The 7,058-nt window shown below is 35.9% G+C and overlaps 1 pseudogene; it reads left to right on the top strand.

Moving 5' to 3' along the window:
- The first annotated feature begins 328 nt into the window (after positions 1–328).
- Positions 329–823, top strand: LOC110338727 (annotated as a pseudogene).
- The last annotated feature ends 6,235 nt before the right edge of the window (positions 824–7,058 follow it).

Here is a 7,058-nt window from a genome sequence, read left to right as displayed (position 1 = left end):
TGGCTTAGATAAATCATAGTAATTCCACTACAAATTATACTGGGTGGTTTTGTACAATAACGTTTTATTTCTTTTAAAAAGACTTATAATTTGAAAATAAAGCCACTATTAGTATAACAACAGAGGTTAAGAAAGAGTAAGGGACTATGTGGGAGGCATGGATCTTCCTAGAAAGAAGAAATACAATAGATAATTAATTATAAATCGACAAGTTAGGAACTGGAATGAAGGGATCAAACAGGAAGAGGAAGGGAAGAGAAATGGGAAATGGGAATGGCAGTTAAAACCAAGAGAAAGAAGTCATTTGAAAACCTAATACATGGCCAAGATGGCTCAGAAAGCAAAGAAAGAAGCTCCAGCTCCTCCCAAAGCCGAAGCAAAAGCTAAGAAGGCAGTGCTGAAAAGGGTCCACAGCCACAAAAAGAAGATCTGAATGTCACCAACTTTCCTGTGGCCCAATTCCCTGAGGCTCCATAGGCAGCCAAAATATCCTTTAAAGAGTGCGCCTAGGAGAAACAAGCTTGACCACTATGCTACATCAAAATCCCACTGACCACTAAGTCAGCCATGAAGAAAACAGAAGATAACAACATGCTTGTATTCATTGTGAATGTCAAAGCCAACTAGCACCAGATCAAACAGGTCATGAAGAAACTCTGTGACATTGATTTGGCCAAAGTCAATACCCCTGATAAGGCCTGACAGAGAAAAGAAGGCATATGTTCACTTGCCTCCTGATTATGAGGCTCTAGATGTTGCCAATACCATTGGATCATCTAAACAGTCCAGATGGCTAATTCTAAGTATACATTTTTCACCATAAAAAGTAAAACCTAATACATTAGAAGCTTCCTATAATGTATACATATATGAAGGTGATATAAATGAAATCACCAAATAATGGGGGGAGAGGAAGCTCCAAATAGGCCTCTGTTATCACCAAATGAAGTTGAAGTTCAAATATTATCTAGTTGTATGGGTACATATTATCTAGTTGTTGCCCAATGGGATCTCATGAGAAACACACACACACACACACACACACACACACACACACACACACACACACACGGATAATTATTGTCAAGACTATTGATTGTTCTCTCCACACTGACAGCAAAGCTCTATTGTTGGCAACAACTATCCAGCTCATTAAACATAGGGAAGTCAAACTGGTGCTTTCATACGGCCTTTACTCCTATGGACTAGTATTCATGGTACTTGAAGAATCTCTGCAAACTATCAAAGAAGACAGGTAAACACAAAAACAACTATAAATGCTTTGATCTACAAGAGCAATCACTCTGCAGATGTGCTGTTACAATAGTGGCAAAATTTTGTGGAAGTAACCCACTAATATCTGATTTAAGTTACAGACCACTAAAAGAGATGTAACCCATAAGCAATGCTGATTGGGTGGCCAAGAACCTGAGACTAGATAGGACAAGGACATGAACAAATATTATTGCCCTATTAAAAGTATAGCAATAAAATGATACTCCTGGTAACATTCTGCTATACTCATACACCACTGCCTTGCTCAGTGATTATTAGGCATCCTCCTGTGGCATATGGCAACATATACATAGACCTACTGACAGACAATATGCAGAGCATGGCATACATTGGAATACTGAGTACTAAAAGAGATGGAAGACATCAAGAATCAAGGCATTCTAAACACAGCAGTGATGATACCCATGTGACTTGATAAGATGTACAGGGCCAGCATATGTTTGCACCAGATGGGATTCTAAAGTTGAAAGGAATAGACTCAATCAATAATCAAGAAACGTCATCAAAATGATAACTACTTGTAAGAGAAAAATTATTTATCTGCAAGGGAGTCAAACTGGGAAATCAAATCACTCTTAAGGGCAGATCACATCCCTAGCAGTAGATCGCTAACACGAAAACTAACCCAATGGTAGTGTCAGTGATGAGCAACCTCTACGACCAGCCCTGCCTGGATACAATGTGACTACCAAGCAACATCTACGATTGACCCCACCTTGTTATGATGGGGCTCTCAGACAACCCAGAGACAAGACACATCATCATTAGCTGCTCAAATGCCTCTGTCATATGACCATCTAAGCATGCACTGTGACCCCAATAAAAAGCCATGTTTTGAACCAGCTACCAACCAGGCAGCATATATTAGCTGATATGAGGCCTCCAGCACATATACAGGAGAGGACTTCCTGGTCTGGCCTCAGTGAGAGATGTACCTAACCCTCTAGAGACTTGAGGTTTCAAGACTTGGAGGTCTAGTGGTGTGGGGCTGGGGGTGGTGGGGACAGCCTCTTGGGGATGGGGGAGGGGTCAGAATGGGGATGGGTCAGAGGATGGACCAGCAGGGGGATGGCAACTGGACTGTGAAAAAAGATATAATAATAATAATAATAATAATATAAGAAAATTAAAATGCCATTTAAAAAAAATGACACATTCTGTAGGAGCATTAAGTTCCCTAGACTGTAACAAAACCATAACTCTTGATACCTCATCTCTACCGCAGTGCCCTAAAATCTAGAACACATAAGTTCTTTGTGGTACTCAAGATATATCATTTTCTGCCTGCCAGTTGGTCAGAAATTTGCATATTGTTGTTTCTCTTCCTTAAATTAAGGGTGATATGCAGAAAGGAGCTCTGATCAATTCCAGTTGTGGACTCAATAGCTGCCCGGGGATAATAAAAGAGCAATTGAGATCTTACCCCTCTGGGCTAGTATATGAATAACCATGAGTGTTGCCACTGGAACAGCAGGATTGGCCACCTTCCTAAACTTGTGTCATCAAATCTCTTCCCAGTTTGTCAAAGAATTTCAACAGGTGACCCCAAACACACTCACTTTCCAAGGACAAATTGATCCCTGGCTGCAGTGGTACTTGAAAACCAATGGGGACTAGACCTTCTTTGTTTTGAAGAGGGTAGTCTTTCCCTTTTTCTCCAAGAAAAATGCTGCTTCGATATGAACCAGTTTGGCACAGAATAAATCCAACAACTCCAAACAGACCTCTACAAATGTAAGGGACAACTCAATGCCTCTGATCACTGGGTGTTTGAAAACCCTATATGGAAATAAATATTGCCGTTCCTGATTCTTGTCACTTTTCTGCTTTTATTATTTGCACCCTTCTACATATTCCTCCAAGGACAAATCCAGAAATTTTTCCAACCAAATGATTAATCAATTATTCTTACAGGATTGCCAACTGGTGGCCACAGAAAGAACCCGATGCCAAAAACTTTCAAATGTGTCCTGATGATCAATTATACCCCTAAATTTACGATGCCATTTGACAGCAGGCAGCCGTTTAAGAAACGCAATGCCCTATTTCCACCTTACCATTGCCCTTCCCCATTTTTGTTCTCCTCTTAATAATAAGAAAAAGAAGGGGATGTTGGCAATCAACCTCTACAACCAGGCCTGCCTGGCAACAATGGGACCATCAGACAACCCAGCAACAACAAGATATGTCACCATTGGTTGCCCAGAGGCCAAACATTCCTAGTGCTGACTGTGTTTCACGTCCCACTGCACATGTGCTGTGGTCTGTATAAAGAGCCACATTTTTCCTACTGCCCAATCCCCTATGCACACTCCTCTTTTCTTCCCCAAAAGGTGGCCTCAGTGACCTCCTTCCCCCTCCCTTTAATATACCTCCCACAGGATTTATGTTGCTTGGTGTGATTTTTGTGGGAACCAGCCACCTAGTTCCATCAGGTAGTATGTCTTGATATTCCTTGTCTCATAATGTAATGTCACATCAGTGGTTTTGCTGTTGTTGGTTTTGTTTTTGATTTATCCCTTACCTTCATGACCTTTGTGTATATATTATGGATTGTGGTATTGGGTTGTTATGGATTCCTGTGTGTAAAAACATGTTTATATGCATCTATTTGTGTTTCTTGTGCTTTTTCGTTAACTCTTTTTTCTGTTTGGTTCTTGTCTTTCATATTCATTTGTTTGTTTTGGAGTTTTACGTCATTGGATTATTATTCCAGGATACCTCTTTGTTTTTCCCAAGAATTGACAAAAAAAAAAAAAAAAAAAAAAAGTGTAGATCCAGATTAGAAGGGAGTGAGAAGAATGGGAGAGGTAGTAGAAGGGAAAACTGTAATCAGAATATAATGAATGGAAAAAGCTATTTTTAATTAAAAAAAAAAGAAAAGAAAAAATGAAAACTTAGAGCTGTGGGACAATTGGTTTTAGACTGACGATATTCTAGCTCTTTTAGGTCACAGGCAGCAGCTCCCTATTTATGTGCTGAAATAGAGTTGAAGTTTTCCTTGCTGCTTCAATCCAATGGATTGTACATAATGAAAATAAATGTGCTTGTTGCTGCCACTTATTTACTAAATTGTCACCAGTAAGTGATTGTGATTTGCACAGTTTATAGAGTAGATTCTACGGGCCATTAGCAGGTTAAGGAAGTAGCCTGTTTAAATAACAGCCAATTTAATAATATTGTATTCTTCCTGTTTATCCCATTCAACACAGGATTGTTACTATACTATCCTGAACCTTTGATTCTTTACATGAAAGTAAAGAAATGTTAGGCATCCAGATAAACCAAGGACATAAAAGTGATCCTGTTAACATTTTCTGATAGCCATGGCACTAAGCATGCATGAACTTAATGCAAAGCACAAAAAATGAAAAGACTATGTCCTCAACAATTGTAAAATAGATCCAGAAATTAAAAATAAAAAGTTTGAACAAGAATCGTTGTATTCAATTCTGCTCATAGAATACTTGTATGATTAGAAAATTCTGTAATTTTAACCTGTATATTCAATTCTAAATATTTTGAAATAAAAAGAAAAACAGCTAATTTCTGAGTATTCTATAATACTCAAACTGTTTTGTAATATAAATGTAAGGTTCATGTCAAAGTTTAAATAGATTTTGAAAACTAAATTTTATTGTAAATAAATTTATGTAAATTAAAATTATTACAAATGAACATGAGAAGTAATATTTTGAGTAACTGGTTTACACTTAACTTGTTAACAAAAATTCTAATTTGATTTTTAGATATATTTAATGTTCAAGCCCATAGTCTGATCTCTTAGAATCATACAATATTGGGTTTGGCTAGAACTTACTAATGCATTTAATAATATAAATATTTAGAAAACTATGATAATAATTGGTATAATAGTAAGTCAATAAACAACTTTAATGATGGAAAAGAGCTCAGAGAAGTATGAATAAAAATAGTCAATTCTTTTTATCAAGTAAAGGTTTCATATGCATTAATTCTAAAGCCGGCAATTTGGAGAATTTGTATTTCTAGTATAAGAAAGTGAAGAAGAAAGGAGGTTGGATGGAAAAGAAAGAAAGAGTTAAAGGGAGAAAGAGAGGGAGCAATGGATGAAAGAATAAAACATAAAAATGAAGAATATATTTAGCATTGAACAAAAATGAACAGTCTCTGACGTGAGTTGATTAAATAGTTTTGAGTATTTCTATTCTCTCAGATGATTATCTTTTAAGATTTTCTAGGATGAAATGTAGGATAGAGAAACCCAGAGACTATATAGGATTAGGATATGGATTTGAAGTCAGGGAGATCAAGAAAGACAGAGTTTACAAAACACAATAAAGAGTAGAGATCAGTGCAGACAGGAACCCCACAGGGTTCCTCGGGCTTTCTTTTAAGCATTGAGTAAAATACTGATCACAGCAAAGCTGTGGACAAATTGCTCATTGTTTAGAAAATAACAAATTATGAGAAAAACAGTACTAGGTTCTTAGAAGTGCCTACATATTAACATCTTCTCACAACAAAGTAAATTGTTTTATTTTAGATCATCAGTAAAAAATGGAAATTTGAAAATTTAAAAAAGTATATATATATATATATATATATATATATATATATATATATATATGATTTCATTGGTACCTAATACAAAACTAAACATATGTGAGAAATATATAAAACCTCTACAAAATTCAGAGAAAACTAAATAAAAAAATTAGTTAAATAAATTTGCAAATAGTGAATAGCTATCATTACCAAGGTTTCATTGCCAACTTCATTTATTTATTCAATGGTATATGAATCAAGTTTCTTTAGAATATAAACCAACTAATTCTATAGTTTATTTAGGAATGAAAATGATTCACTAAAGCCAACATCAAATCATAAATGACATAATTGAATGAAAATTGAATACTGGTATCAAGGTTTACTATATAATTATAACAAAGAAAATAATGTGGTGCTGATAAAAATACAGGCAAACAATGGTATTCTTGTGCAACCTAGAAAGTCCCCCATAAATGTGACCAACTGATCTTCAACAAAGTGAAATTAATGAATGAAACACATATTGTTCTTGATAAATATAATTTGAACTATGGAATATCTGTATGAAGTATATAAGCACACAAAACTACAAAATTCTCACTCAAATATATGACATACCTTAACAAAATATTTCTAACAAATATCGCAGGAGAAATTCTTTCTGGTTTCACGTGCATTAATAATATTGTAAAGACACAAGTACAATCATGAGAAATTTTCATGGACAGTGTGGGGTTTATTAAGATTAAAGCTATACCATAGAGCAATAGTGATAAAAACTAAACAGTATTGGTGCAGAGACAAGCATGTAGATCAAGGGAATAGAACTGAAGAACTAGAAATGAACCCACACACCTATGGCCACTTGAACTTTGACAAAAGAGTTAAAACCATCCAGTGGGGAAAAGCATTTTCAACAAATGGTATTGGTTCAACTGGAGGTCAGCATTTGGAGAATGAAAATTATTCCATTCTTATCTCCTTGTACAAAACTCAAGTCCAAGTGAATCAGGAACTTAACATAAAACCAGATGCACTGAATCCAATTGAAGAGAAAGGGAGGAATAGCCTTGAACACATAGGCACAGGGTAAAATTTCCTGAACAGAACACCAATGGTTTATGATCTAAGATCAAGAATTGAAAAATGGGATCTCATAAAACTGAAAAGCTTCTGTAAGGTGAAGGACACTGTCAATAGGACAAAATGTAACCCACAGATTGGGAAAAGAT

The sequence above is a fragment of the Mus pahari genome, chromosome 22 (genome assembly GCF_900095145.1).
Source record: "Mus pahari chromosome 22, PAHARI_EIJ_v1.1, whole genome shotgun sequence".
Taxonomy (NCBI): domain Eukaryota; kingdom Metazoa; phylum Chordata; class Mammalia; order Rodentia; family Muridae; genus Mus; species Mus pahari.
This window is presented reverse-complemented; position numbering and strand designations above follow the sequence as displayed.